We start from the raw sequence: 8,338 nt of genomic DNA, 5'->3' as shown, positions 1-8,338 counted from the left end.
TACACATTACATATGTTGTAGGCTACACTACACATTACATATGCTGTAGGCTATAATACACATTACATATGCTGTAGGCTACACATGCTGTAGGCTATAATACACATTACATATGCTGTAGGCTACAATACACATTACATATGCTGTAGGCTATAATACACATTACATATGCTGTAGGCTACACATGCTGTAGGCTATAATACACATTACATATGCTGTAGGCCAGAGGTGGAAAGTAACGAAATACATTTACTCACGTTACTGTATTGAGTAGTTTTTCTGTGTATTTTGTATTTTTTAAGTAGTTTATAAAATCAGTATTTTAAATTTTACTTGATTACATTTTGAGTGAAGTATTGTACTTCGCTACATCAAAAATCCCATCCGTTACTTGAGTAAAAAAAAAGTTAAGACTAACGAAAACGGAAAGGGAGAGAAAAAAATCGCGCCCTAAACCCCTAGCCTAGTGATAATGATCAGCATGTAGCCTACACTGTCTATGAGCCTACAACAGGACATGAATCAAGCTGGCGCCATGCAGTCTTTCTGAAAGTCATGGAGACTGAATCACGAAATGCATCAGATTAGCCTAACCTATGAAAGTGTATTTTCGCTATTCCAATCGGTTGTCTCAGTTCGTTTTAGCACTAATGATTGCGGAGATATTTAAGCAAACACCATGGGATTTCGTGTTTTGACGTTTGTGCTCACCTTTCTTTGGAAAGAAGTTTATTAGCAGTTGTTTCCCCTCATTTTGATGTCTCTCTTTTTCCTGTTTTGGCCTTTGTTTTTAGTAACCTGACTTGGCTTTCTTGGAGAAAGACATTGCACCAGCAGCAAAACAATTAGCGGTCCACTTAGCCTAGAAATCTAGACGCATCCTAGTGGCGGCAAATTAATTTGCTCAGCCTGTACGTCTAGTATCAAACCATAGGGATTTCTATTGGCTGACACCGTGGACTTCATCCAATCACAGCGCTCTATTTTGTTAGAGAGTCTTAAGGCGGGCTTAACAGGATAACGACAGTCCTGTGAGGGTGAACAACAAGGAAGGTGGCTATGGCTACCGAAGAGCGGTTGTTTGAATCGGCGTTGGCGTCAACTTTGGAGGAGTTGGACTTGTGCTTTTCTTTGAAAGTTGAGCAACACAATGCACTTAAGTAATTCCTTTCGAAGAAGTATGTATTTGCCTCGCTAACCTCCGGCACATTTCCAACAGCGTTCAAAATGGCCCGGGTAACACCGTTACTTAAGAAAGCTTCTCTCAACCCTGCTCAAGTCGAGAACTACCGCCCTGTCTCACTCCTGCCTTTCCTATCCAAAGGCATTGAACGAGCAGTCTCCAAACAGGTCTCTGACTTCCTTTCACAGAACAACCTTCTGGATCCAAATCAGTCTGGGTTCAAAAGCGGCCACTCTACCGAAACTCGGTATTGCCTCGGATTGCCTCTCAGACATAGCTACATGGATGAAGGCACACCACCTCCAGCTGAACCTCTCAAAGACTGAACTGCTGGTCCTCCCAGCTAAACCTACCATACACCAGGACATCAATATCAAATTTGACTCCCTGTCTGTTTCACCTACCAGGACTGCAAGAAATCTAGGAGTTGTTCTCGACAACCAACTAAACTTCTCAGATCATGTTGCCTCAGTCGCCCGGTCATGCTGTTTCGCACTCTACAACATACGGAAAATCAGGACTTACTTGACTCAAGATGCTACCCAACTTCTGGTTCAGGCAATAGTCACCGGTACGCTCAAGCCAATCCAAACTTCTCTCATCTGTTGTTCCTCGTTGGTGGAACACACTGCCAGTTCCTACAAGGGCAGGGACATCCTTCTCCATTTTCAAAAAACTCCTGAAGACCCAGCTCTTTAGAGAACATCTCCTCTCATAGCATCACTTACAACAAGTCTTACTGATCCTAGCACTCACCAGCCGTCTTAAACTGACAAGTAACTGTTAAAAACAGTACTCACTGATGCACTTATTCTTACTGTACTCTAATGTTTTTAAATTGTCCTAAAATTGTTGAGAATTGCTCTAAAACTTAAACTGTTTACCAGATTTACCATGTTGTTAGTCGCTTTGGCTAAAAAAGCGTCAGCCAAATGTAATGTAATGTAATGTAATGTATTTGCCGTTTTGCCGACCGGATACGGATATGGTCGTAGCGCTGGCCTATTGCATGCCTAGGCAGTTTGAAAGACAATTCTCTGCCCGCCCCTTGGATTAAGCGAAGTAAATGGTTCGATTCCAGACTATACATTTCAATGATATAGGATGGCCCGCCAGGCTACGGTCCACTACTAGCGATGCTCAACTAAATAAACAAAAGAGACTACCTTATGAATCGTGCAGGCGGACTAAACCATTTAGCTCTTTAGCAAGGGAGAGTGAGAGTGACCTTACACAGTTTTCACAATGTTTTGTATACAAAATTCCGTCAGTCAAACTTTAAATTTCGTCTGACATTCATTTTGACATTTAATTTGGAAGTTAAAATATTCAGGTAAAATAAATATATGGTGGAAATAAGTATTGAATGCTTAATTATTTTTTCAGTAATTAGCCTGAACTTCCAGTGTGTCTATTCGAAATGTTCACCACACATTATATTAACACACATATAAAAAGTCCAAACATAAGAGTTTTGTGTATTAAAGTGGAATGACACAGGAAAAAAGTATTGAACGTGCCTACTGAAATTTCTTCAGTACTTTGTGGAAAAGCCTTTGTAAAGACAGCTTCAAGACATTTCCTGTATGACAAAACTTATTGGTCGCAGTATCAGGTCTGATTTTGGCCCATTGTTCTAAACAGATTCCAGGGGTCCCTCTTCTGAATCCCGATCTTTAGTTACTTCCAGAACTATTTAATTGAATTTGCTGCCTTCAAGTCTTTCTGGAGCTTTCTCCGAGTGGTCCTTGGCTCTTGGAATTGACTATCCTTCTGACTCCCTGGTCAGAAATATTACAAGGAGATCCTGTGCAGATTACTGTTCACTGCAAAGCGACCCAAGGATGAGTGCAACTAACTTTGAAAATCAACTACTGCTCAAACTTAAAGGAGAACTCCGGTGATTTTTCACATAGATCTCCATTTCTCAACGTCCTTTTCAGGCAAGTACCTCCACTCGGCGGCCATATTGAAACACTTTTTGGGCACTTATCGTGCATCTATTTAGCAGAAATGCGTGTGCGTAAGGCTTCACAACAGCAATCTTGCTCCAGCAGCGAGATCACAACAGATGATTGGCACGATGTCTTCACAGCACACCACATGATTGGCTCAATGTATTTTACAACACACCACATGATTGGCTCAATGTATTCACATGTCAACGTTTTGTCGCGGAAGGGTTGTGATATGTGTAGACATATGATGTGTAGAGAACTTCCATATTGGCGTTACAAACTAACCCCATGCATTACTATGGAGGATTTTTTGAGTGCTGTATCTCCTCATTAGAAAGTCTTTGGTAAAACTGGTTGTTCTGCCCCCCCCCCCAAAAAAAAAGTAACTAAGTAACTTTTACTTAAAGTACATTTTAGATGAACTACTTTTTACTTTTACTTGAGTACATTTTCAGATCGGTATTTTAACTTGTACTTGAGTAATATTTCATCAAGGTATTGGTACTTTTACTTAAGTAGCCTACAATATTTTCATACTTTTTCCACCTCTGCTGTAGGCTACAATACACATTACATATGCTGTAGGCTACACATGCTGTAGGCTATAATACACATTAGGAAGGAAAAACGTTTATTTCATGTTAGAACTATCTATGTTTTTTTTCTATGATTATGTAATTGTCAACATTATAAAATCGAAATAAATCATAGAAGAGATGTATACTAAATCTTTGGGATAGTGGAAAGGATTATTGATCCCTATCCTGAGTGAGAATGTATTGTGCCAAACTTCATAACGTAATTTAGCAACAGTGCCGCCAGCCGAGCTAGTTGCAAGTTACCAGTGAACGGTAACTTGCAGCTTGGAGCTTGAGCTCCAAGCGGATTTGTACGCAGCCTTACAACACTGTTTACAGCTCTTCGAGTCACGGTAAAATGTACTTTTTTTGGTACATAGCTAATTTAGATACACTTATGGTGTGGGTGCTTGCGTTTCTTTAGGAATCCGACAGCTTGGTTTGTATAGAAATGAATAAGTGACACATACACGTAAGAGGTTGGACATAGGCTACATGACGGTAATATGTGACGTTCCGATAGCTAACAGATTTGTCACATTTTATCGCTGCACGAGCCTAATATGGGCAACAAAGCCAAACGTCGAAAATATGATGAAAACTCATTGCATTGCATAGCATAGTATAGCGCGGAGGTGTCACTGTTTTCAGAGGGGAGGCCCACATTGATGGAGTTTGGGATCTGTGGTGGAAATCTGTCCACTTCCAAAAACCTCCAATCCAACTAGCACTCTGATGTCAAAGACCCGAAGGAGAACACCAAGACGAGAGAAGCTGAAGACTGTTGATCCTTTATTCACCGTATTGCAGTGATAATACAATCCTAACAGAGTCAGGACTGGACCGTCAGGCAATAGAGTGGTGAGTGGCAGCTGCTACCCCGATGAGATCTGATCTGAATGTGCCTGAGCCCTCTCCTTTATACTCTCGGGGGCCTGAGAGGCGTTCCTATCTCCAGGAACGTCACCAGGCCCCTTTTAGCCAATCAGAGCGTTTTGGGACTTGAGATATTGGTGGAAACTCCTCCTCATATAGACATTAAAAAATGTGTGTTGCTAGGCAGAATACATGTGTCCAGGTTCTATGTGTAATTTGTTGCCAGGCAGGGTACGTTTTGATTTGGTTCTATGTGTCACTTCAACATCTGGTTTCACTTCCTCCCTTTCTCCCCCAGGCCCTGTCTGGTTTACTTCCACTCTTAGCCTTTGACCGTCCAGTCTCATGACTTCCAGTAAATGTTTGCATAACAGGCAGACTGCATGTTCCAGTACATTGTTTGCATACCAGTTGCACAAACTATTTCCAGTACATGTTTGCATATCAGCTGCACAAAGACTGCCAGTAAATGTTTGCATATTAAATGGAAGGTCTCCTTAATAGATCAGTATACACACACAAGCATTATTATTATTATGTCTTAGATAATATCACCACATATTCCCCCCTTCGAGGCTAAATTAGCCTCGCTATGCAGCATAAGCATCATTTAAACAAAGGAGTGTGTCATAACCCTGTATATTGTTACGACACCTCAGGCTATGTGCACATGAGCGAGTTACAGGGGAATGGTGTCTACTACTACAACCTTATTGCGTAAACCTTAAACCTTATAACTAGTAAATGTGTTGGCATCATTGCCTTTACGAGAGTAAATAACATCGGTAAGCAAGCCCTGAACGCCCAGATCAAGTGACAGAAAGACCAATTCCTTGTTACGAACATATGGCTAGGACCCGAGACGGATTTGTCCCCAAAGCGGCTAATGTGCTAGTCACTTTGAGCATAAAGAAATTTCATGCAACGGCCATTGGTGCCAAATCGGAGTTACATAACAACTTCATGATCCTATTCGTCACTTGCCCATCCCCTACTGGCCTCTTTAGCAGTAAATGGTATATACGGCCCCTTTCCGGCCTCTATGCGTCACTCTCCACCCCCCTTCGTTTACTCGCAACGCCATCCCCTTTCTCCTCCGGAGTCCTCCGGGCATTCACACTAGCGTGAGAATGGGTGAGCACGCCGGCCGCAGGCGCGCTACACCGTGGGGACGGGCCGCCATGCTCTGCCTTAGGTTGCCCCTGCTGGCCAATGGGGTCGTACCCGTCCTCGAGCGCTGACCGCGCCTCACACCTGCCACACCACTAGGCGGGCCAGGTCCGACGTGCGGTAACCTGGGGTGAGGTGAGCACTTCTAGCAGCAAGCCTTGGTTACGTCTATCCAGATTTGGATGGCCTTGCAGTGGAGGGCTACACCTCCATAAAACTTAAGTTACCGTCTATGTATAGCGAAGCACTAAGATATAAAATTGAATCAAGATCACTTAAGGCGACTCATTCGTATCAGGTCACAGCCCATAATACCCCTTGACTCTAGTATCCCTTGACTCTGTCACCTGGGCGTGCAGTCACGTGCCTTGTGAATTACCTGTCAGTGCTGTGTATGTGAGTGTGCGTCAGTGTGTGTGTAGAGGTGGGTGACTCGCAGGACCCCACCCCTACTCGTATATATTCGGGAGAGGAAACTCCGGGGGAGGAAACTCCTGCCCGTCGCTCTCCATTATATAACCCTCGCTGAATTCGCTTTCCATTATTCGTCTCACACTAGTTTGTACTAAAAGGATCCTTTCACTTGCATCCTCCTCGTCCCAGGGCATTCTTATATTTTGGACCACTAGTTGTCTAGCGACCACTTTGGAGCAACCCTTACCACAACATTGAGTAATACAGCAAAACATTCCTACCACTAAGGCTGCTCCAAACAGTAACTTTCCCAGAAATGCTACAATCTTACCCCCCCATGACCCAAAGGTGTCCGTCAGCCACTGGGTTACGGGGGCAAAAATGTCCGGGATTCCAGCAAATGTCGGTGCCAATCCAGAGTTCTCGTGGGCCTCCTTGTTGACGGCCTTGAGCCTGTTCATCGCGTTTGTGAAGTCATCCATGTTCTCGCCTTTACCTGGGACGTACGTACAGCACGAATCTGTCCCGACGACTGCGCACACTCCACCTTCCTTTGCCAGTATCCAGTCCACTGCTATCCTGGTTTCCATTGCCATTTTTGTGGTGGCGTTCAGCCTTCTATCAAGCGCGCTGAACGCCTCCACTGTGGCATTCATGAACCGTAGGGCGTTGTAGTGGATGTAGTTGATCCATTGAACATTCTTGGCGATGCCTATGGATGCTCCGTAGACGGGGATGGCGGCTTCAAATCCGGCGAGCACCTCGTCTCGTGCCTTGAACTGTCTCGGGACGTTGTGGGGCTGTCCGAACATGTCCATATAGACTCCATCGTCGGCGCCCCTCCGACTTCTCCTCAGGTTCCCTTCTACGGGTGTCTGCTGGTTGCGCCCTGGGCCGGTCGAGTTCAACGTTGAGTTACATTCTGACCAGGGGACTATGTAGGTTTGCTGGGCCAGGGTGACCCTTGCACACTTTCCCCTCCAGTATTTCGGAAGGGTGTTTCGCAGTCCCCATTGTCTTCCACAGGCCCACCATAAGTCTGCCAGCGGAACATCCCGTTCTTTCATCCAGTTTACACCCAACATCGTGATGTTTGCTTCGACTCCAATCTTCTTCCCGTTTTCGCTCCTCTCTACTAGGCGAAACAAGTAGTCGTTGGATTCGCGGACCCACTTTGCTGCGCAGCGTCCTTCAAATGCTCCTACATCCTTCGGGCCCCCCTTGACCATGCCTTCATTGGGGGGTACTTCAAAGCATTCAAATTCTACGTCTTCTGGTATTTCATAGAGGCGGTGTGTTTTCCTTGCTACCCTGGTTCCTATGCCTGGGTAGTCTTTTTCACATCTCGCCTCGTTTTCTTGGGTCTTGTGCGGTTTCTTTCCTTCTTTTTTCCCTGCAGATGAGGGGCCTATACCAGTATTCCACTTACGTAACTTCTCGCTTCCTAATTGCTCAAAACATGCAAAGGGAGACAGCTTGTCTTCTTCGTACTGCCTTCCCGACGCTCGATATACCGCATCCTCTTCTCCACTTCCTGGCGCTGGTAGTATGGCCAGCTTGGGTTTCACTGCTGAGCACACATAACACCCTCCTTCTGGCTTTACTGTCTTTGCTGTGTACTTGGCCCATTGCATCCATGAATTGTCCTCCCACGCCTCCAGAGCGCTTGTTGATCTCTTCCTTCTTTCTTTGGCCTGAGTCCCATCAGTCTGGTTCTTTGACGGGTTTTCTGGAAGCGTGCTTGTATTATTTACATTTTTGCTCTCATTCTTGCTTGACAGGTTTTCTAGAAGCGTGCTTGTACTGTTTTCTGGAAGCGTGCTTGTGCTATTTACATTTTTGCTCTCATTCTTGCTTTGAGTCGTTGCACTGTCCAGCCCCGGAGTCGTTGCACTGTCCAGCACCGGAGTCGTTGCACTGTCCAGCCCCGGAGTCGTTGCACTGTCCAGCACCGGGATGTATTCGTTACTTCCCGATGCTTCTAACTCTGGGGTGGGCATCTCATCTCCTGATCCCTCTATGTACAGAATATTGTTCGTGTCTAGGGCACCGTCGTCGAGCAGCTCCACTCTGTCCCCTCGCAGAGCGTTATTGGGGGCGGCAGTCCGTACCCCCTCCGTCGCTTTCGTCGTCCTCTGGGAATCTCTGGAGGGGCCAAT

This window comes from Alosa sapidissima, chromosome 7 (assembly GCF_018492685.1).
Source record: "Alosa sapidissima isolate fAloSap1 chromosome 7, fAloSap1.pri, whole genome shotgun sequence".
In the NCBI taxonomy this organism is placed as follows: Eukaryota; Metazoa; Chordata; class Actinopteri; order Clupeiformes; family Clupeidae; genus Alosa; species Alosa sapidissima.
The sequence above is the reverse complement of the archived record's forward strand: the minus strand, read 5'-3'. Positions refer to the sequence as shown.